This window comes from Arvicanthis niloticus, chromosome 20, assembly GCF_011762505.2.
Source record: "Arvicanthis niloticus isolate mArvNil1 chromosome 20, mArvNil1.pat.X, whole genome shotgun sequence".
Taxonomy (NCBI): domain Eukaryota; kingdom Metazoa; phylum Chordata; class Mammalia; order Rodentia; family Muridae; genus Arvicanthis; species Arvicanthis niloticus.
Genome location: NC_047677.1, coordinates 48,079,787 through 48,100,601, shown reverse-complemented (window position 1 = coordinate 48,100,601; position 20,815 = coordinate 48,079,787). Strand labels below are relative to the sequence as shown.

Here is a 20,815-nt window from a genome sequence, read left to right as displayed (position 1 = left end):
TGCAGGCTGAGGGTGTGCACGTGCGCAGTGCATGGCCCTTTTCTTTTCTGTTTAGATTATTTCACTTTATCTTTCACATAGGAGTGTTTTACCTGCCTGTATGCATGTGTGTCCTAAGTGCCCATGGAGGTCAGAGGAGAGCATCGTATCCCCTGGAACTGGAGTTACAGATGGTTGTGAGCCACCGTGTGAATGCTATGAGCTGAACTGAGGTTTTCTGCAAAAGCAGGGAGAGCCCTTAATCACTGAACCGTCTCTCCAGTCCCATAGCTTATGGGTTTTATAGGCAGTCTGTACATGAAGCCATGTCGATAGGCCACTCTTTGTAAGAGCGAGGCCTGGTCTTTGTTTATTTCCAGGCTGTCTTTGACTGCGGGTCAGACGCCTGCTGTACGCAGGCACGCTCATCATTTGTGAGACAACGGTCACCAAGCAAGCTTTTACAGCATCCCGTTCTAGACCCTGGAATCTGCAAGGTCACCCTGTAATGAGAGCACCCTCTAACTTGAAAAATTAGCCTTGAGGGAAACTGAGGCTGCCCTCTCCTTCGTGGACACTGGACTGTCTCCTCAGATCAGTACCTCTCTGGAATCACCCTGCAGAGAGGCAGGACTACTGCCCCTTCCTGGGTCTCCCTCGGTTAAAAGTCTGAAGTTCCAGACCCAGAAAACGGCTGTGATGTTTGGTCTTCCTCCTCTCAAAATGGCCGCTCTGATTAAAACAGTTTCCTGTCTTTCCAACTTCCTTTTGTCTGAGACAGGGTCACATATAGCCAGACGGCCTAGGGATCTCTCTGTGGCTGACTCTGAACTTTTTTTTTTTTTTTTTTTTAAGATTTATTTATTTATTGTATGTATGTGAGTACACTGTAGCTGTCTTCAGACACACCAGAAGAGGGCATCGGATCCCATGACAGATGGTTGTGAGCCACCATGTGGTTGCTGGGAATTGAACTCAGGACCTCTGGAAGAGCATTCGGTGCTCTTAACTGCTGAGCCACCTCTCCAGCCCGACTCTGAATGTTTGACCCTCTTGCTTGCCTGTATATCCTCAGTACAGGTGTGCCCGCTATACCTGGGGTCTGCAGTACTGGGCATGGAACCCCGGGCTTGGGTGTGCTAGGCCAGTGTGCAACAGCTAAACCACCACGTGCTGTTCAAGAGTGAGGACAACAACCTGGGTGGAGACCTGGCTGGCTGTGGAGAGGTGCTGAGACCTGTGGCTGGTCTTTGCTGCTTTGTGGGGTCTTCTTTCTGCTGCCCTTCTCTCCCCTTCCACCCCCTTTACCTCCCCTCCCCCATCTCACCCCATCCCTAGATAGGAAATCGAGAGAGAGTGAGAGACAGAGAGAGACAGAGACTTGAACCTAATTTCTTTCTTATTTCAGCAGGACTTTTGCCTTATATCCCCTAACATTTATCTACCCTCTGAAAAGTTCCCAGAATTCCAAACATCACACCATTGCAGAAACCATCTGCAGCTGGCAAACCACGCCCCTGCTAGAGCACGAGGCAAATCGCAGTCAGCTGCTGCAAAGCAGCCCCCGTACCCCCACACCTGGGACTAAAACAAAATGTATTCTTTTCTTTTTAAAAGAATTATTTATTTGTATGATTTATCTATTTGTATTTGTAGAGATACAAAAATTTGCATTTGTGATTAACTTATGTATTTGTATGATTATTTATTTATTTATTTATGATTAAGAGTCCACTGTCACTGTCCTCAGACACACCACAAGAGGGTGTCAGATCCCATTACAGATGGTTGTGACCCACCATGCAGTTGCTGGGAATTGAACTCAGGACCTCTGGAAGAACAGTCAGTGCTGTTAACCACTGAGCCATCTCTCCAGACAGAAACCATATTCTTATAATAATATTTCTGTATTTTTTTTCTCTAAAGAAAGAAAAACTCCAGAATTCTCTCAGCAGAGACCTAGTTCAGATAGATACTCAGGCTCTTGAGGAACACAGGCCGCTCACCAGGAGAAGCTGGGGTAGGAGCTTCTGCAGCAGCCCACAGAGCACCGAAACTTCTTACGTGTAGCCTGCGATGAGGGGCCCTGAGCCCAGCAGTGTGGTGCAGGTATTAAACAGGCCATAAGGCTGTAATGTAGGCTACAACTCATACTGAGGCTTACACAGCCCTCCCTCCATGGATGCTCTTTCCATCCCTCAAGCTGGCCTCAAACCCCCGGGTTCAAGGGATCATCCTGCCTCACCTTGAGGGGTGCAGGGTGAGCCTGGCGTGAGTTGTTCCTTAAGCCCACAATAGCCCCCACTGCCCACTGCCTGCTGGTTTGCTCACAGTCCATCGCCTGTGTTACCTGTGGTCCTTCCTGGATGGACTCCAAAGCAGGTTCTCCACTGTGCTGCGTAAAACTAGCTCACAGGGCCCGGGGAACTCTAAGCATCCTGACTGTTGACGCTGAAGAGATGACAGAGGACCAAGTTGAGTCCAACACCCACCTCAGCAACACCCACACCAGCAACAACACCCACACCAGCAACAACACCCACACCAACAACACCCACACCAGCAACAACACCCATCTCAGCAACACCCACACCAGCAACAACACCCACACCAGCAACAACACCCACCTCAGCAACACCCATACCAGCAACACCCACACCAGCAACAACACCCACACCAGCAACAACACCCACACCAGCAACAACACCCACCTCAGCAATACCCACACCAGCAACACCCACATCAGGCAGCTCACAGTATCTGCCACTCCAGCTTCAGGGGATAAGATGCTTCCTGCTCTAACACGCGCTCACACACGCGTTGCCTGGTGTGGTGGCGCACACCTTTAACCTCAGCACTTGGGCAGCAGAGGCAGGCAGAGGCAGGCAAAAATCTCTCAGTTTGAGGGTAGCCTGGTCTACATAGTTTCAGGACTATATAGTGAGACTCCTTTTCAAACAAAACAAATAACTATTGCTATTTTTTTTTTTTAAATGCCTTTGTCCCTTCCCTAGCATCCATAAGTCAGGTGTAGTAATGTAGACATGAAATTCCAGCAACAGTCAGGAATGTCAAAAGGTCAAGGCCATCCTCTGCTACAAAGTGAGTGTGAGGCCAGCCTGGGCTACATATAATTCTGACTCATTAAAAAATATCTGTTGCCAGGTATGGTGTTATACATCTGCAATCCTTTGGCACGGAGAGGCCAAGGGGAAAGGAATTTGAGTTCTAGGTCAGCCTGGGTAATACAGTAAGCCCTTGCGTAAAAAAAAAAAAAAAAAGCCAGGGAACAGACTGGAAGGAAGAGTGTAGTTCAGTGGTAGAACCCACACAGCCTTTGCAAGTCTGAAGCACAGAAAGGTAAGGCTAGATTCGGAGCAAGCTGTGGTGTGGCTCGTGTCTGTAATCTCAGCATTTGGGCACTGAAGCAGGGGGTCCGGTCTGCCTGTAACTTGTTACAGCACGGGCATAAGCAGGCAAGCAACTCTAAGTCTGACCTGAAGGACTGGGGTGGGTGAGTGGGCACAGGAGTGTGTGGCGAGCGGGACACAATCAAACCCCTTCTCTCATTTGCTTAAAAAAGCGTGTGCATGCACAAGTGTGTACATGTGTGTGCAAGTGACTGAGGAAACAGAGGAGGGTGTTGGATCCCTAAAGCTAGAGTTTCAGGGCTTGTGAGCCACCCGAGGGTGCTGGGAAGCAGACTTCAGTCCTCTGGAAGGGCGGTAGCAGCTCTTAGCCACTGAGCCATCTCTTCAGCCCCTCTCTTTTTAATTCTTACTACATTTTTATACAGTGTGTGTGTGTGTGTGTGTGTGTGTGTGTGTGTGCATTCATGAGACTGAGGGCATGTACAGGTCAGAGTGATGCTCTCAGGAGTTGGTTCTCTCCTTCCACCCTGTGAATCCGGAGGGCCAAACTCAGGCTGTCAGGCTTGATGACAGGCCACCTTGACCAGCGTTGTTTGTGGATTCCTCTCCCCGACCCCAGTTCACGAGGCGGACGTGGGACCAGTGACTCTTAAGAACTTCCCGACTGTGAAGACAATACAGCAGGCAGGACCCACCTCCGCGGATTGTGACGGGGATAAACGGGGATAAACGGTAAGTTCAGCTCACCAGCTCAGCACCCGGCTCCCGAGGCATCCCGAGGGCATGTGACTGTCTACCGTCTACCTCTACAGATCTACGCGCGCAAGGCCCCATTTCCCCCCGTCGTTCCCGGCGCTATTAATTTCACTTCCCACTTACTATTTTCGGCACTTCAGAGGAGGAGTCTGTGGCTTTCTAGCAATTCTGGATATTATGGTGTTCTCTCTCACCTCTCACGGGGCTTCAAGGCTCATAAACCTCCCCCTCCCGGCTTGCTGCCTTAATCCAGGAAATTTGGGAGGCAGTGCTGTTCCATCCTGTCCACGCTTGACTGTTGAAGATCCGCCCCCAGCCGCCCCTGGCCCTTTGCTTAAGAGGAGGGTCTTTTTAAGGCTTTCTTTATTTTGTTTTGTTTTGTTTTTCGAGACAGGGTTTTCACTGTGTAGCCCTGGCTGTCCTGTAACTCACTCTGTAGACCAGGCTGGACTCGAACTCAGAAATCCACCTGCCTCTGCCTCCCATCTGCTGGGATTAAAGGCGTGCGCCACCACCGCCGGCGAAGGCTTTGTTTCTGAGTAAGACTCTACCTCCATTTCGCCTGCCCCATGCTTCAGCCTTCTCTCTTGCTCTTGGTATCGGTGAAGATGCCCTCATTCCTTTCTCCCTGCACACTCCAGATTTCACGTTCAGGCTGACCCAGGGAAGGGGCAGGTGGACCACATATATGCTGGGGTAGCCACAGGAAGACCAGGAGAAATGGCTCACTTTACCCTCATTCATTCATTCACATGAGAGTTGAGGTGTTAGAGGCCACTGGTAAGGCTGGGTGTGCATCTGTAATCCGAGCAGTCAGAAACAGGGTTGCTACAAGTTTGAGGCTAGCCTGGTATACACGGCCTGTTCTAGGCTAGTCACCCTGTCTCAGAAAACAAAACAAAAAGCCATGTGTAGCTTTCAAGCCAGACTTGAAAGACAGGCTGCCCCCACAGACATCTTGCTCTAGGTGCCCTGTCTTCCCCAACTCTGGCTGAAGCCCCCTTCCCAAGACCTTTCTTCTTTAACTCTGAGGTGGCCTCAGTCCGCCATTCCCCAAAGCACACCACACATTTGTGTCTCTAAGTGTAAAATTGCCGAATGGACTACACAGAGGCGCTGGGCAGTAGCCATGACACCCTGCCTTCAGCAAGGCCAGAGTCTTTCTCGCTGAGGTGGGTTCAGCTACTCACAAACAAGAATCTTGTCAGGGGTGGGGGTAGGGGAGCTGGAGAGATGGCTCAGCAGTTAAGAGCACTGACTGCTCTTCCAGAGGTCCTGAGTTCAATTCCCAGCAACCACATGGTGGCTCACAACCATCTGTAATGGGACCTGATGCCCTCTTCTGGTGTGTCTGAAGACAGCTACAGTCTACTGTAATATAAATAAAATAAATAAAATCATTTACAAAAAAAAAAAAAAAGAATCTTGTGTGGAAAGTAAGAATGACTTTAGGGAAGACAACAATGAGTGTCCATCCCCCACCTCACCCCCGCCCAGTGCTGCCACAGACAGGAAGCAGTCTCATCTCCTTAAGTCTACAGTGCCCCCTTCAGGAACAGTCAACAGGAAAGGGGGTCACCACCTGGCAGCAGCCTCCTAGGTCTGGACATGTCGGGGGTGAGGGCAAAGGGCCATGCTGGCCAACCCAGGCTGCGCTCTCTCCCTCTTGTCCGTTGTTCTTGGCACTACTGTTCCACCCTCATGCTAAAAGCCTAGAGACAGCTGGCACACGCCTTTAATCCCAGCACTCCAGAGGCAGAGGCTATGCAGATATATTGGGAGTCAGCCTGGGCTACAGAGAGAGAGGGTTTCAGGACAGCCAGGGCTACAACAAAGAAACCTCATCCGGGAGATGATTGGGAGAATCTAGAGACCTTGAAGAAATTGCCCGATGAGACGGTGATTCCGAGCAGAGGGAGCAAGTGTGGCAGGAACAGAGTTTGTTGCGCCCCCCGCTAGATCAGCAAGGAAGACGCAACAAACCGGATCCTTCTCAACAGCCTTTATTGGAAGAGCTCTTTTAGATTTCTGGGAGAGACCTCGAATGCCCAGAATGGGCTGTTTATATACCCTCAGCCCTGGGCGGGGCAAAGCGCATGGAGTGCTCAATTGGTCAATTTGCAGTGCCTTATATGCATACACCTCAGCATACCCTGCCAGGGAGGGGGTGATTGGCCAGGTTCGTGGTACCCTAGTGGTACCTCATTTGCATGCCCCGTTCGGGAGGGGCTGGAGTCAAATTCCAAAGTGCACTGCGCATGCGCACTGCACTGGTAGTCACTACCGGAGCCTAAGCAGCCGCCATCTTGGATTGCCGCTTCAGAGCGGCTGGCGCGCGCCGAGTCAAAGCGGCAGCAGCGCTGTTAGCCGCTTTGAGTCAGAGGTGCTGCTTTACTCAGCCGACAGACCTGTGGCGCCATTCGGCTCCGTTTAGTCAGCCGGCAGGTCTGCGAGTCTGTTTAGTCCGCTGTCAGGTCAGCGGCTTACAGGAGTTGATGGGTTCCTGTTGCACATGCCTTCCTGGGAAGACATGAACAAATGTCTGCTTGCCCAAGATGGGCGACCAACACTTCACCAAGGAGCAGCTCCATCCAAGGCTGAGTGCTGAGCCAGTGATCTCTCTGAGAGCAGACAAGGTGACAACTGAGCTGCCGACTCTCTGAGGAGAAGGCCCCAGCACAGTAAAGACTCATGAAAACTGCACCCAGGAAGTGCTTACTGCTTACACCTCTTGGATGAGTATAGCCGCCCGCGGCCACAAGTCAACTGGGTTCACCTGAAAGGGGGGCTGGGAATGAAAGGGGACAGAGGGCGAGAAGAGATGAAGCCAAGACAAAGTTCTCTGATCGAGGCTCAAAGCTTTAATGTTCAGCTCTCAATTTAAAGGGGAAGACCCAACCCACAACCCCTCCTGGTTTCAGATGGGTGGGATAATCCATAGTCCGTTCCAGGTCTCAAGGCAAGCCCAGGGGCAGTTCTGCTTCTGTGTTCTGGGCAGCCAAGGTAGGTAACTCCACCTAGATCCTATCACTTGACCTTGTTGTGGTAAATAAGGTCTCTCAGGCCTGCTCATGGTGGGGGGAAGGGTACAGATGAGTCCCCTTTAGAGATTTACGTTCTTTTTAGTTATATGGATGTGTCTGTAAGTGCAGCACCCATGGTGGCCAGAAGAGGGCGCTGGATTCCCCTGGAGCTGGAGTTACAGGAGACTGAAATGGACTGGGTTACACGCCTCCTTCCTCCCTCCAGGAGCAGAATGTCTCAGCTGGGGCGTGGAGGGGAAGTGGGCTATATACCGTAGGAACCTGGCTTTTGTCCCCCAGGTATCCTCTTAATGGTTAGGCCTGCTTGCTGTCTGTGTCTACCCTGACCAGTCATTCTCTCCTAAGCCCCCTGTACCTGCCTCTTCCACTCATCTGACCTGGGTGTGTTGAATGATGTCTTTCCCACCAAAGATATAAGTCTACTCCCTAGTCCTGGGTCCTGTCTGGTGACCGGATCTATAAAAGAGATGTTTGTAGATGTGAGGGCTCTGAAAATAGTCCTAGATTATCTTAGGTAATGTGTAGTGATGGTTATCACAGGACACACACGCACACGCGCGCGCACACACACACACACACACACACACACACACGGGGGGGGCAGGAAGCTGGCATCTTGATATTAAACTCCTAGCCTCTCAAACTTAGAATACGTATGTGTTGTTTTAAGACATTTGACTCCAAGGGATGGAAACAGCACCTTGAGAGATCAAAGCCTTTCCTGAACACTCTCTGAGCAGCAAGGACAGGTGCCATACTTCTTGGGACACTGGCTCCCTCTGCCTTGCTGGCCCCACCCTGTTCTTTCTGCTGCCTCCTGGGATTGGATATTTCTATTGATTCTGACTTCTAAGCATTAGTGGTCTTGTCTGGGCCTTCCCAAGACCCCTGTTAAGATCACCCACATAACCACTCTGAAGATTCCGACCACCAGCTGTGGTCTCTGGAAGCCAGCACAGCAGGGGTTTAGAAAAGAATAACCCAGGTGGTGGTGCATACATTTAATCCCAGCATTCAGAAGGCAGGCAGAGGCAACAGAGCTCTGTGAGTTCAAGGCCAGCCTGGTCTACAGAGTGAGTTTCAGTTCCAGGGCTATACAAAGGGTGAGGAGAGAGAGAGAGAGAGAGAGAGAGAGAGAGAGAGAGAGAGAGAGAAAGTTTCAGGCTAGCCTGGGCTACATGAGCCTCTGTGGCACAGTTCCTAAACTCAAGCTACACATTCTGCCTCTCTACCACAGCAACCAGTGGCCCCTGACCAGATGCAAGCCCTGCAAGTACCCAATGGCGAAACCCAGGCCCCTGGGCCTGCACACATCTACTGGGCCTCTCTGGTGAGACTGGGCTATCTCGACTCTGCTGGGATGTCTCTGTGGAAACCCAGCAGGACCTTCTCCTTGGATTTTGGTCACAGGATTGGCAGAAAACCACCCATGGAAAACCAGTTTTTGTCACCTTTTTTTTTTTTTTTTAAAGATTTATTTATTTTATGTATGAAGTACACTGTTGCTGTCTTCAGACACACCAGAAGGGGGCATCAGATCCCATTACAGATGGTTGTGAGTCACCATGTGGTTGCTGGGAATTGAACTCAGGACCTCTGGAAGAACAGTCAGTGCTCTTAACCACTGAGCCATGTCTCCAGCCCCCGTCACCTGCTTTTATCAAGAAAGCATTCTGGGAACCCAGACCCGATCTTTCCTGTCCATGCTGTCTGTGGCTGCCCTCAGACCTCAGGAGCAGAGCTGAACAGCTACTGCCCAGGAGTAAACAGCCTAATGTGCTCGCTCTGTGGCCCTGGAGGAGGCAGCTTGCCAGGGTGAGTCAGCTCGAGGGGAAGGCTCTCCCATCACCAGCATGCTGAGGAGGGGTCCTTTTCTTCATTCCAGACCTTATTCACTTGGGGCTTGAACCTGCATGACTTCTGCTGTTTCAAGGTGGGTTTTGTTAGTGGAGTCTTTATGGTGCCTCCCTGCTTGTTCTGTTGTTCCGGCTGTGATGATCTCTGAGAGCCCAGTAACAATCCCACTTCGGCTTTCCCACACCCCTGAAACTTGTCAGGATGTGACATGGACCTCTGGGTGCCCACACCACTCGGAAACACCCATGCCCAGGGAAAAGGGCTGTGTACACTCAGTACCTAGGAAGCATCTCTCGATGTGAGGTGCACGGTGGATAGAAGGTTGTTAGGATACAAGCCCTTTACACGCCTCACACAGCTTCTAGGAGACCGAACATTCTGCAAGGAGAGCTACCCATCTTGTGGTCGTGTGTCTGTGCGCCACATGTATGCAGTACCCACAGAGGCCAGTAGAGGGCGACATCACAACTGGAACTGAACTTAGAGAAAGTCCTTACCCATCACGTGGTGCTGTTATTCGAACCCATGCCCTCTGGAAGAGCAGTACTTTCAGTCACTGAACTATCCTCAGGCACCCCTCCCCCATTCTCGTTTTCTTCTTTCAGCAGTAACTTTTTGATGGTCAGTAACAGTGTCCTCTCTGTATGCTCTCTTCCATTCATGTTCTGTTTGATATAAGGAAAAGACCTCCCCGACCCAGGCCCTTCCACACCTGCCGCATCCCCCATGTTTTCCCTGCTGTGCATGCTGCTTCCACATTCTGAGCCCAGGGCTAGCTCCTGAGCCATGTTTTCTCAAACCAGGGAACTGCTGTGCTGTGGACAGACAGGACTACACAACAAGGTTCCCTGCTCGCTCCCTGCAGAGCTCCGAGGCACCAGCATGAGGTCACGTGTTCGGAAGACAGTCTATTTCCAGCAGTGATTTCTCACACATCTTCCATCTTCAAAGCCTTCAAAGGAAGCCGTCCTCTAAGCTGCAGCAAAGGGTGCTGGGAACCACTTGGCACTATAGATGTTCTGAGAAGCTGTTAAGGTGGGGATCCCATGCTAACTTGGGGTTGCCTCTGATCTCTTAGGATGGAGAACAGTCATTTGGTGCTCGCTCAGGACCAGCCTTGAGTCCCATTGTGTTCAGAACAGAGAGAAGTGGGGCCAGACAGGACATGCCAGAACCCCAGAGACTTGGGAGGCTGAGGCAGGGGACTGGAAAATTCTTGGCTAGCCTGAGGTACAAAGAAAGTTTATACCTAATGTGGTCAATTTAGCAAGACTTTGTCTCAAAATAAATAGAAAGGGCTTGGGGCTGGAGAGATGGCTCAGCGTGGTTAAGAGCACTGACTGCTCTTCCAGAGGTCCTGAGTTCAATTCCCAGCAACCACATGATGGCTCACAACCATCTGTAATGGGATCCGATGCCCTCTTCTGGTGTGTCTGAAGAGCTACAGTGTATTCATACATATAAAATAAATAAATCTTTTTTTTTTTTTTTTTTTAAAAAGAAAGGGCTCGCTGGGCGGTGGTGGCGCACGCCTTTAATCCCAGTACTCGGGAGGCAGAGGCAGGCGGATTTCTGAGTTCGAGGCTAGCCTGGTCTACAGAGTGAGTTCCAGGACAGCCAGGACTACACAGAGAAACCCTGTCTCAAAAAACCAAAAAAATAAATAAATAAATAAAATAAAATAAAAGAAAGGGCTCAGTGGGGAGGGGGTTGGGCGAGGTTGGGGGTGTGTCTCAGCGTAGAGCATACTGGGGAGCAGAAGAGGACACTGGATCCCCGAAACTGGAATTACAAACAGTAGTAAGCCACTGTGTAGTGTGGGTGCTGAGCCATTTCTCCAGCCCCACAAATGTTTGCTTTGAGAGAAGCTGACTTCGCTCCCTTCTATTCCTGCCTAGAATGTGAGTACCGGGAGGCCGCCGCGGTAGCCATTTTCAGTGCAGGATGTGACAGGAGGATGGCGATGAGGAAACAGGAGCTCGGAACCAGGGAGCTGCCTGCCGCTGCCCACACTAGACTTCTTCAATACAAGGGAAGAACCTCCACCCTGGGCATCGACTACTGAAGAGCCCCGCAGACTGAACCGGCTTCTGGATGGTAACCACTAGGAGATGGAATCTTTTCCCCATGTTCCTAAGTCAGATCCACAAGTGTCCTCATAAAGGAGAATTCAGATGCAATTCTGTTAGCTGGGCGTGCTTCCTGACAGGACAGCTGACAGCCAAAGTGTATTGGTCTCACGTTATTAAACATTCCTGTTTATGTAACATCCCCCCCCCCCTCCTAATTTTAGGTAAACCTGGACATATTTTTCATCCGTTCAGAGCTCAGTTATTTAAGATGTCCTAATGAGTCACACCACACTTATATTAACTTCTTCAGAGACATCATGCTTTTAAACTTTGTTTATTTCTAACCGCACCTTATGTCCCCACACTGCCAGCCATTCCTCATCCCTCAGCATATGCAGTGTTTAAAGCTCTTCTCGGGGTTAACACAGCTAAACCCTGGGAACAGTCTGCCCAGGCAGATTGAGTAGAAGACACTCCACTGTATTTTTAGAAACACTTCCAAAGATTATTCCTCTAGAACAATGTAACAGCTTGACATGGTGACTTATGTCTGTAGGCACCTGGGAGGCCGAGGCAGAAGGATTGCCAAGAATCTGAGAGTAGCTTGGCCTACATAGTGAGTTTCAGGCCACCCAGAGCTACCGTGAAAGACAACGTCTATAAATAAATAAATAAGTCAAAAACAAAAGAAAAATGTATCAGGAGAAAGGGGCCCAGGGTGGAACTCAACGGCAGAACAGGTGCTTAGTCTTTGCAGGCTCTTGAATTCCCCAGTACCATTCTCTTAAAAAAGAGCAGATGCAGCTGGTCTTTGCTACTTTGTGGGTTCTCCTTTTCCCACCCTTTATCCCCTCCCAGTTTCACTCCCTATCACTAGGTAGGAGAGAGGGGAGGGGAGGGGAAGGGAAAGAGGGGGAAGGAAGGGGAAAAGAGGGGAGGGGAGATCCCTGGATCTAATTTCTTACCTTTTGTTTCTTCTTTGACCACGGCTGCTAACAAACCCCAACCAACCTCCTCTGAAAGAACAAAACACCCTACCCTTCCTCTTGGGGCTCTAGCTAAAAAGTTCCCAGAATTCCAAATGTCACACAATCACAGAAACTATCTGCAGCTGGCAAACCCATTGCTTCTGCTAGAGCACAAGGCAAATCACTGTCAGCTGCTTCCGACAGTCGGACAGTGGAAGCTGCCCAACCTCCCACACCTGGGATTAAAATGAAAGCACTGGAACTCACTCTGTAGACCAGGCTAGCCTCGAACTCAGAAATCCGCCTGCCTCTGCCTCCCAAGTGCTGAGATTAAAGGCGTGTGTGCTCCACCACCACCCGGCTGTTTTCTTTTTTCTTTTATTTTTTAAAGGAAACAAAATTCCAAAATAGTCATTACAAGCAAAGGTGCAGGGCAGAGAGAGTTGAGAGGTTAAGAGCTCTGCTCTTCTATAGGACCCAGGTTCGCTTCCCAACACCCACATCATGCTCACAGCTGTCTGTAAATTCAGTTCCAGGGGATGTGATGCCCTCCTCAGGCCTCAGAAGACATCAAGAAAACATGTGCTGCAGGCCAGGCATCCATACATATAAAAAAAAATAATTTAAAAAAATTCTAAAAAGATCAGGGCTGGTGAGGTTGCTCAGTGGGTGAAGACACGTGCTACCAAGCTTCGAGAAAGGGTCTCACTGCGTAGCTCTGGCTGGCCTGGAACTGGATATGTAGACCAGCCAGGCCTCAATGGTGCCTACTGGGTGCTGGGATTAAAGGCGTGCAGCCCCATTTTTGGCAAGACCGGAGTTTGAGCCAAAGAATCCTCCTGTTGGGAGATGAGACCTCATTCCTACAAATGTTCTTTGTATGGCATGTGTGTGCAAAGGGATATGTATGTGTGCATGAGTGTGTGTGACTGTGAGCATGTGCACACACACACACACACACACACACACACACTGAAGAAAAATTCGGCTCAGTAAGGGGACCTTCACTACTGCAATTAGTCAACCTGACACTAGAGATCATGGCCAGTGCCATGGCTATTCTTGGTTGTCAACTTGACTACATCTGGAATTAACTAAAACTCAACAATGGGGCATAACTTTGAGGGATTTTTGCCTAACTTTAAAGTGCGAAGAGCCACTTGTAATCTGGATCTTTGAGGTGAGAGGAAACGCCTTTATCCAGACCTTCAGAGATGGGGAGACCGGAGACCTGCCTCTAACCTGGCCCACACCTTCTGCTGGAAACCTATACAGACATGGAAGAAGGAAGTTTGGTCTTTGCCTGCAGGCTGTCCCTCTCCATAGCACGTCAGTTCCTTCACTGGTACTAGGGCCTTCTTCTTCAGGGGATTTTGGCATATACTGAAGACAAGCCGAGACCTCCAGCCTTGTGCACTGAGCAGCCATTGGGTTCCAGGACACTTATTGGTAGACAGCCATTGTTGGATTAGCCTGTAAGTCATCCTAATAAATCCTCTGTCTATTAAAAAAACCTCATTCTGTAAGTTCTGTTACTCTAGAGACCCCTGACTGATACACAGACCCTCGTTGTCCTGATAACAAAGGTCGAAGTCTAGCACTACCCAGATAGCCTTCAAGACTCAGCGCAAAATGGAGGACTTCCTTTACAAGCAGGGCTTCCCCTCTCTGACCTTAACCCCACACACCTCTACCTGCGGAATGTCACATGGCCTTGGTTAAGGTTGCAGGTTCAACTTCCTTCCCACCCCCCCCCCCATAAGAACCCAGTCAGCTCACACCTGAGCTTCCTGAAATGCCTCCTGTGCTAAAGAGGCATCTCTGTATCTCACACCTTCATCCAAAGACCTTTGCCCATCCTGGATATTCTGACTCCCATCCCCAAAATTATATAATCCTTGAATCACCCCAAGTATCTGCCTCCCCAAAGCTGGACCTTGTGTTGTCATTAAAGTACACTAACCCCTGCCCCCCATCCCATCCTCAAACCATCTGTCCATAGTCTCTGCTTCATTTGCCCTTGTGGACTGATTCTCACTGACAACTCCCTGGGGCCAGAAAGGGTCACATACCCTCACTTGTGTGTGTGTGTGTGTGTGTGTGTGTGTGTGTGTGTGTGTGTGTGTTGAAAGAAGGTCTCCTTACACAGTCCTGGATGTCCTGTAACTCACTATGTGACCAGAATGGCCTCGAACTCAGAGATTCACTTGCCTCTGCCTTCTGGGTGCTGTGATTAAAGGTATGTACCACTATGTCCAGTTGTTTTTATTTATTATTTTCATTTGTACATATGGGCATGGGGGGCGGGGGGCGGAGACCAGAAGAAAATGTAGGATTCCCTGGAGCTGGAGCTATAGGCAGCTGTGAGCCGGTTCGTGTGTATTGTCAGACTTTCGGGACCTGACAGTACCCAGTGAAGACAGAGACTTACTGTTATTTATTAAAGCCCAGGCCTTAGCTGGTTACCTCCCAACCAGCTTGTATAACGCAATTGACCCGTCTACACTAGTCCACGCTTGCCCATGGCCTGCTACCTCTCACTATCTCCTGGTATGTCCCACTTCCTCCTCTGTGTCTGGCTAGCAAATCCCTCTCGATTCTTCCCACAGTTCCAATCTCTGTCTGGATGTTCCAACTTTCCTCTCCGGCTCTGCTATAAGCCGTCGGCTTTTTATCAAACCAATCTGAAGATGACGGAGAAGAATATTTGCAAAATATGATGCAGGCGCTGAGCAATTAGAATAACAATACCAAAGACCAGATAGTACTGAACACTCTGCTGGTACAGAAATCAACATTTGAATAATACAAAAACAACCTTTAAACAGCGCACTAGAGGGTGATCCCGTCACGCGTGGGTGCTGGGAACTGAATGAACACTTCGAAAGACCAGTGAGCGTTCCGAACTTCAGAGCCGTGTCTCCTGCCACTAGAGAGCAGGTTACCTGGGCAGTTCCGGCAGCCTCTTAGCAACTTCATGCTCAAAGAAGAAACAAGAAGAAAGAAATTAGATCTAAGGTCTCTGTCTCCCCCTCCCCAACTCCCCATCCTTCTTTCTCTTCTATCTAGTGCTAGGCGGTGAAATTGAGGGATAAAGGGTGGGAAAAAGAAGCCATTTTACCCGCTTTGGACACCCCGGAGACCACGCCCCGAGGCCACGCCCCCGTGGCTTCTTTCTGTGATGGCCCAACCCATTCTTCCCCCTAGGGCATCTCAGAGGCTCAAGTTTGAAGTGTGTGTGTGTGTGTGTGTGTGTGTGTGTGTGTGTGTGTGTGTACACGCGCGCACTCAAATGCTATCGTGATTAGAGGATTCTTTATGGGGGTCAATTCTCTCTTAATATGGATTCTGGGGATCAAACTTAGTTCGTCAGGCTTGGTGGCAAGCACCTTTCCCTACGAATCAGAATCATCCCATGCTCCTTGTTTTTTACATGTTTAGGCGGGCACTGCATTATAGAGCTGTAGGCTACTGGGAGCCAAGTGAAATGGCGGCACTGTAGCATTGTTGGTAGAGTGGCTGCTCACATTACACAAAGCCTGGATCTGATTTTCAGAATCCTGTAAGACTAGGCAAGATTGTGTATGACTGTGCTCCCAGCACCCAGGAGGTAGAGGCTGAGGACTGTGCTCCCAGCACCCAGGAGGGGGAAACTGAGTTCGATCTTGGAAAAAAAAATCATTCTGCAAAATCTGACGATGCTCCACCTCAGCTATTCACTCACCAATAGTACACTGCGCTAGGCGGTTTGCCAAGTGAATACTGAGGTGATACAAAGAAACAGAAAAGACACTGGGAAGGTTACACTCAAGAAGCAGCCTGTGCAGAGTTCAGGTGTCAGACCAGTTGGTGATGAGCTGGGTGGGAGAGAGGTGAATCAGCCTGAAGGGGCTCTGGCAGGCCTCGCCCTTCTCCCCCATTCCCTGTGCCCTGATAAAAACCCTTAGCTTATATCCCTAATGTCAGCCCCCAAGGTCTATTCCCTTACTGGGCCACTTCCTCCTCCTGAGGCTGACTACCAAGGTCTGGCCATCAAAGTATTGAAGTGAAGAAATCAGAAGCCCCCTTTGGCTCACCTAATTATTATGCCCACTTAAATAAAACACCTCATCCTAACATGGAGTTTCCCCTTTCACCTTTATAAACTGCCATTTTCTTATGTGTCAAAGCTGTCTTGTCTCTATCCGGAGACAATTCTTTGCACCCACTGTGGGACAAATACCCCTTCTTCCTCTCTCCCTTGTCCTCTTTTCTTCCTTCCCCACCTCCCTCATCTCCTGCCTTTGTCCCTTATCCCTGCAGTGTTCCTCTGGGGCAAACAGGTCTCCTTTGTGCTGAGAACTTGCTCTTAGAGCTCCTGACTGAAACCTTTCCTTTCAGAGCCCATTCATCTGCCCTCCCTAAGGGTCCATCTTGGATGGACATTGAGACGAAGCTCTTACTGGACCCCGCCCAACACACAGCCTATCACTCAGCTGCTGACTCCTGGTGTTTGGACCAATCAGAAACCTCTGAGTTCTCCGGTCCTCCTCGCGGGGTAACTATGTGAGACAACTTGCAGAATGATTTTACTTACTTGCCAGATAGACTTCCCATAAATTGGCATGCTGGTTAATTTTAACAGCTTGGAAGTTACATAAACGTCCAACAATAGAGAATCGGTTAAGAATAAAATTCATTATAGTGCCTAAGTATAATGTAAAACTACGTAAAGAACACTAAAAAAAAGTCTTCTCGCTGGGTGTGGTGCCGCACGCCTATGATCTGGGTACTCAGGTAACAGGTGCATAGGACTGAAGAGCTCAAGGCTAGCCTGGGCTACATAATGAGCTCCAGGACAGGCTGACCTATAGAGTGAGAGCTTGTTTAAAGAAGTGTGATGTGTTTATAAAAAGACAAAGAGATATAGAATATGTTCTATGGGTGTGTGGTGAGGTATGGGGGAAGGGGATGTCTCAGCGAGGCCCATGCCGAGGCATCCTATCCCCCTGAGGGACCAACCACACAATGGTATAGTATAGAATAGAGTTTATGTCTATTCAGGGCATGGGGAGGGGAGCCAGGAGGGTAGCAGAGGCAGAGAAAGGGAGAGAGAGAACGAGAGAGAGAGAGAGAGAGAGAGAGAGAGAGAGAGAGAGGTAGAGGAGAGAAGCAAGAGGCAAGACAGCAGGAGGTGAAGAGAGAGCAAGTGAAGGAGGAGGCAAGCAGCCCATTTTATAGTGGGCCAGGCCTACCTGGCTGTTGCCAGGTAACTGTGGGGTGGAGTTTAGACAGAATGCTAACAAAGTGAGCCAGGCATGGTGGTGCACACCTTTAATCCCAGCACTTGTGATGCAGAGGCCAATGGCTCTCAGTGAGTTTGAGGCCAGCCTGGTCTTCTACAGGGCAAGCTCCAGGATAACCAGGGCCACACAAAGAGAGCCTGTGTCTAAAAGCCAAAATAACAAGATAAAAGTGAAACGGTGGATTTTGCCAAAAGAAAATGTCCCAGAAGGAAGGTGGTTTTGCCTTTGGAGACAGCACAGTGCCTTAGTATAGGCTCAGTTCTGTCACCAAACACCCAACAGAAGCAACCTGGGAAAGGCTAATTCTGGATCATGGTTCGAGAGATGCAGCCCACCCTGGCAGTGAGATGGGCTCACCACCACAGCAGGTGCCACGTGAGGAAGCAGGTCACACCAGGAAGTAGAGCTCTGGGGCAGGAAGTAGAGCCTGCCTGCCCATCATCCTGAAGCCCCACCCACTCCCCCGGGTCGCCAGCTAGACCTCATGTTCGCATGGTTCCACAACAGACTGAAACAGCGCCACCCGCTAGAAATAGGAACTTGTGGTCCGGAGACTTTAAGAACATACAGGCACAATATGTGGTGGGGGCGGGGAGGGGAGATTTGCAGCTCAAGACACAAGACTAGGCGGCAAAACAGGAAGGAAGGAGCATGCTTGTCATCCATGTGCAGGACATGCATGTGCTCGTGTGTGTGTGTGTGTGTGTGTGTGTGTGTGTGTTTGATGGGGTCTCCTGTCACCCAGGGTGCCTCCAACTTATACGTAGCTAAGGATAGCCTTGAATTGCTGATCCTTCCCCATGCTGGTTGTTATGGCTTACTGCAGAAAGCCGGGTCAGTAGAGAGAAGCTGATGTGAGTAGCGAGCGGTCTTAGGAAAGACCCTAACGACCTTGGGCAGCTCTGACTGGTGTCAGAGTCGGGGCACTGCGTTATCAACAGAGCACTATTTACTGTATTTTTAAAGCTTATTTTATTTTAAAATATGTGCGCATGTGAGCGCAGACACCCTCAGAGGCCAGAAGAGGGAGTCAGATTCCCTGGAGCTGGCATTACAGGCAGCTGTGAACCCCCTGATGTGCGTGCAGGGAGCTGAAGTCAGGGCCTCTGAGTAACAACCGCTCTTAACAGCAGCGGATTCTCCACACTCACAGAGGAGTCTTGAGGGGACAGAGAGCTTTTGATTCTGAAGGATGAAAGGGGTCCGACCCGTAAGGATCAGTTCGGAGTGAGAGGAGGCGATCTCACGTCACGTGATTTAGCCCACGGGCCAAGAGTCACAAGGCAAGAGAGCAGGAGACAAAAGTCAAGTTATAATTCGAGGTTGTCCTCCGTCTAAGTGTCAGGGAGGCTGGGCTTGCTCACAGCTGCAAGTGGGAGGGAGATGACTGAGCTCCCGGAGAGCTGCGAGCTCATTTGTCAACCCTGTCCCAGCAGAGGCTGCCAGAGGGCGGGGCCTGATTTCTGAGAGAGAAAAGGTCTGTGGTCCAACAGGGAAACTACAGGCAGGCAACCACCTCTGTGCCCAGAATATTCTATTTTTGAGACAGCATTAAATGCTGCGGTCCAGGCTGGGCTGGGATTTACAATCCTCCTCAGTCTCTTCTTTCAATCACTTGCTTCCCTCCCTCTCCTTCCTTCCTTCCTTCCTTCCTTCCTTCCTGTTTATGATACGCCCAGCTTTCTATTTAAAGCTTTGTTTATTTCTGCCTGTGGGTATCTGCATGTGTGTGATCATGCCTGAGCCGGCCAGAAGAGTGTGTTAGAGTCCCTGGAGCTGGAGTTACAGGTAGTTGTAAGACATCATGTGGGTGCTGGGAGCCCAACCCAGGTCCTCTGCAAGGATGAGTGCTCTCAGCCATCTGTCCTGCTGCTGGTGGGCACTGTAAACCCAGCAGGTTATAGGGAGATCCTGGGAGTGCACCAGCCTTCACCTTCTTCCCAGGCCTTAGCGTGCCATTGTTACTGAACATCTTCCTCCTCCTCATCATCATCATCCTCTTCCTCCTCCTCCTCTTTTTTTGAGAAATACTTTGTCGCCGGGCGGTGGTGGCGCACGCCTTTAATCCCAGCACTTGGGAGGCAGAGACAGGTGGATTTCTGAGTTCGAGGCCAGCCTGGTCTACAAAGTGAGTTCCAGGACAGCCAGGACTACACAGAGAAACCCTGTCTCGAAAAACAAACAAACAAACAAACAAAAAAAAAAAAAAAAAAAAAAAGAGATATACTTTGTCAGCAAGGCTGGCCTTGAACTCATGATCTTCCTGCCTCACTCCCCAACGCTGAGATTACAAACTAGGATTTACGAATGTACCCTGACCTGCTCTGTACTGAGAGTTCTGAGACTGAGGTGAGCCCCTTTTGCGACCTGACCTGCCACTCACATAAACTGGGGTGCACTGTGTAGCTCTCTTGGGAAGGATCTAAAGTAGCCAGAGGTGGCTGGAGGGCTCTTGTCAGGGGCTGATAAGGGGGAGGAGGCCTGTGGAGGCTTGAATGAGGATAGCCCCCCATGGGCTGATGGATTAGCAGTGTGGCCTCCTCACTGGCCTGGGCTAGCATTCTCGGGGAGCTCCCCCTCAGCCTCCTGTTTATGGATGAGATGTGAGCACTCAGCTACTGCTCCAGTCCCACACCGGCTGCCTGCCTGATGCTATGTTCCCTTGACACGACTCTCATGGACTCTAGTGTTATGACTCCCAGAGGAAACGGTTGCTTTTGAGTCACCTTGGTCATGGTGGTTAGTCCTGGCACTAGAACAGTGACTAAGACAGGGGCTGTTGTGTGTTCAAATGGGTTAAAGGGACAGGCTTCAAGGTGAGTCCCCCAGGTCACTGTATTAGAGCGTTGATATTAATTAACGTGAGAGCAAGCACTTCAGAAAATCCATAGAGAGGTGTGGTGGCTTATACCTGTCACCTCAGTGTCTGGAAACCTGAGGCTGAAGGATCGCCATGAGTTTCTGGAATAGTTTAGGTTACTGTGTGAGACCACGTCTTGACCAAAAATAAGTAGGCTGGGTTTCGTGTCCCAGCTCTTTGGGTCTCTTGTGCCACCCCCTGCGTCTATTCCTGGGTACCTTGGGTGAGAAGCTGAAGGTAGGACCAGGAGTTCCACACCAGCTTCGGCTATGTAATCAGCTCACAGCCAGACTGAGAAGCACGAATCCCTGTCATGTAGGATGCGACGACGGTGATGATGATGATGACGATGGTGGACCGTCTAGCTTTGTCCTAATAGAAATTCACCACTGTATTAACAACACTTCGTGAGTTCCATTCCGATGGCTGAGGAAGAAACTGAGGCAGGAGAGGAAGGAAAAATGTGGAAGATGGGGAAGAGAAAGCCACCCAAACAGTAACAAAGAGACTCTTACAAACAAGGCCTTTTAACCCCTGCACTGTGGGAGCACTGGGAGGCAGAGGCAGGTGGGTTTTTGTGAGTTCAAGGCTAGCCTGGTCTAGGTAGAGAACTCCATGACAGC

The 20,815-nt window shown here is 50.0% G+C and overlaps 1 long non-coding RNA gene across 4 annotated transcripts; it reads left to right on the top strand.

Moving 5' to 3' along the window:
- The first annotated feature begins 6,378 nt into the window (after window positions 1-6,378).
- LOC117724499 (uncharacterized) lies at window positions 6,379-14,301 on the top strand. 4 transcript variants are annotated; one of them, XR_013105254.1, is made up of 5 exons: window positions 6,392-7,109; window positions 8,388-8,480; window positions 9,036-9,083; window positions 9,811-10,042; window positions 10,906-14,301. It is a non-coding gene; the product is annotated as an uncharacterized LOC117724499 (long non-coding RNA). The 4 variants fall into 4 exon arrangements; XR_013105255.1 differs by having other exon boundaries at window positions 8,388-8,965; XR_004608819.2 differs by lacking the exon at window positions 9,036-9,083 and having other exon boundaries at window positions 6,379-7,109; window positions 8,388-8,965.
- The last annotated feature ends 6,514 nt before the right edge of the window (window positions 14,302-20,815 follow it).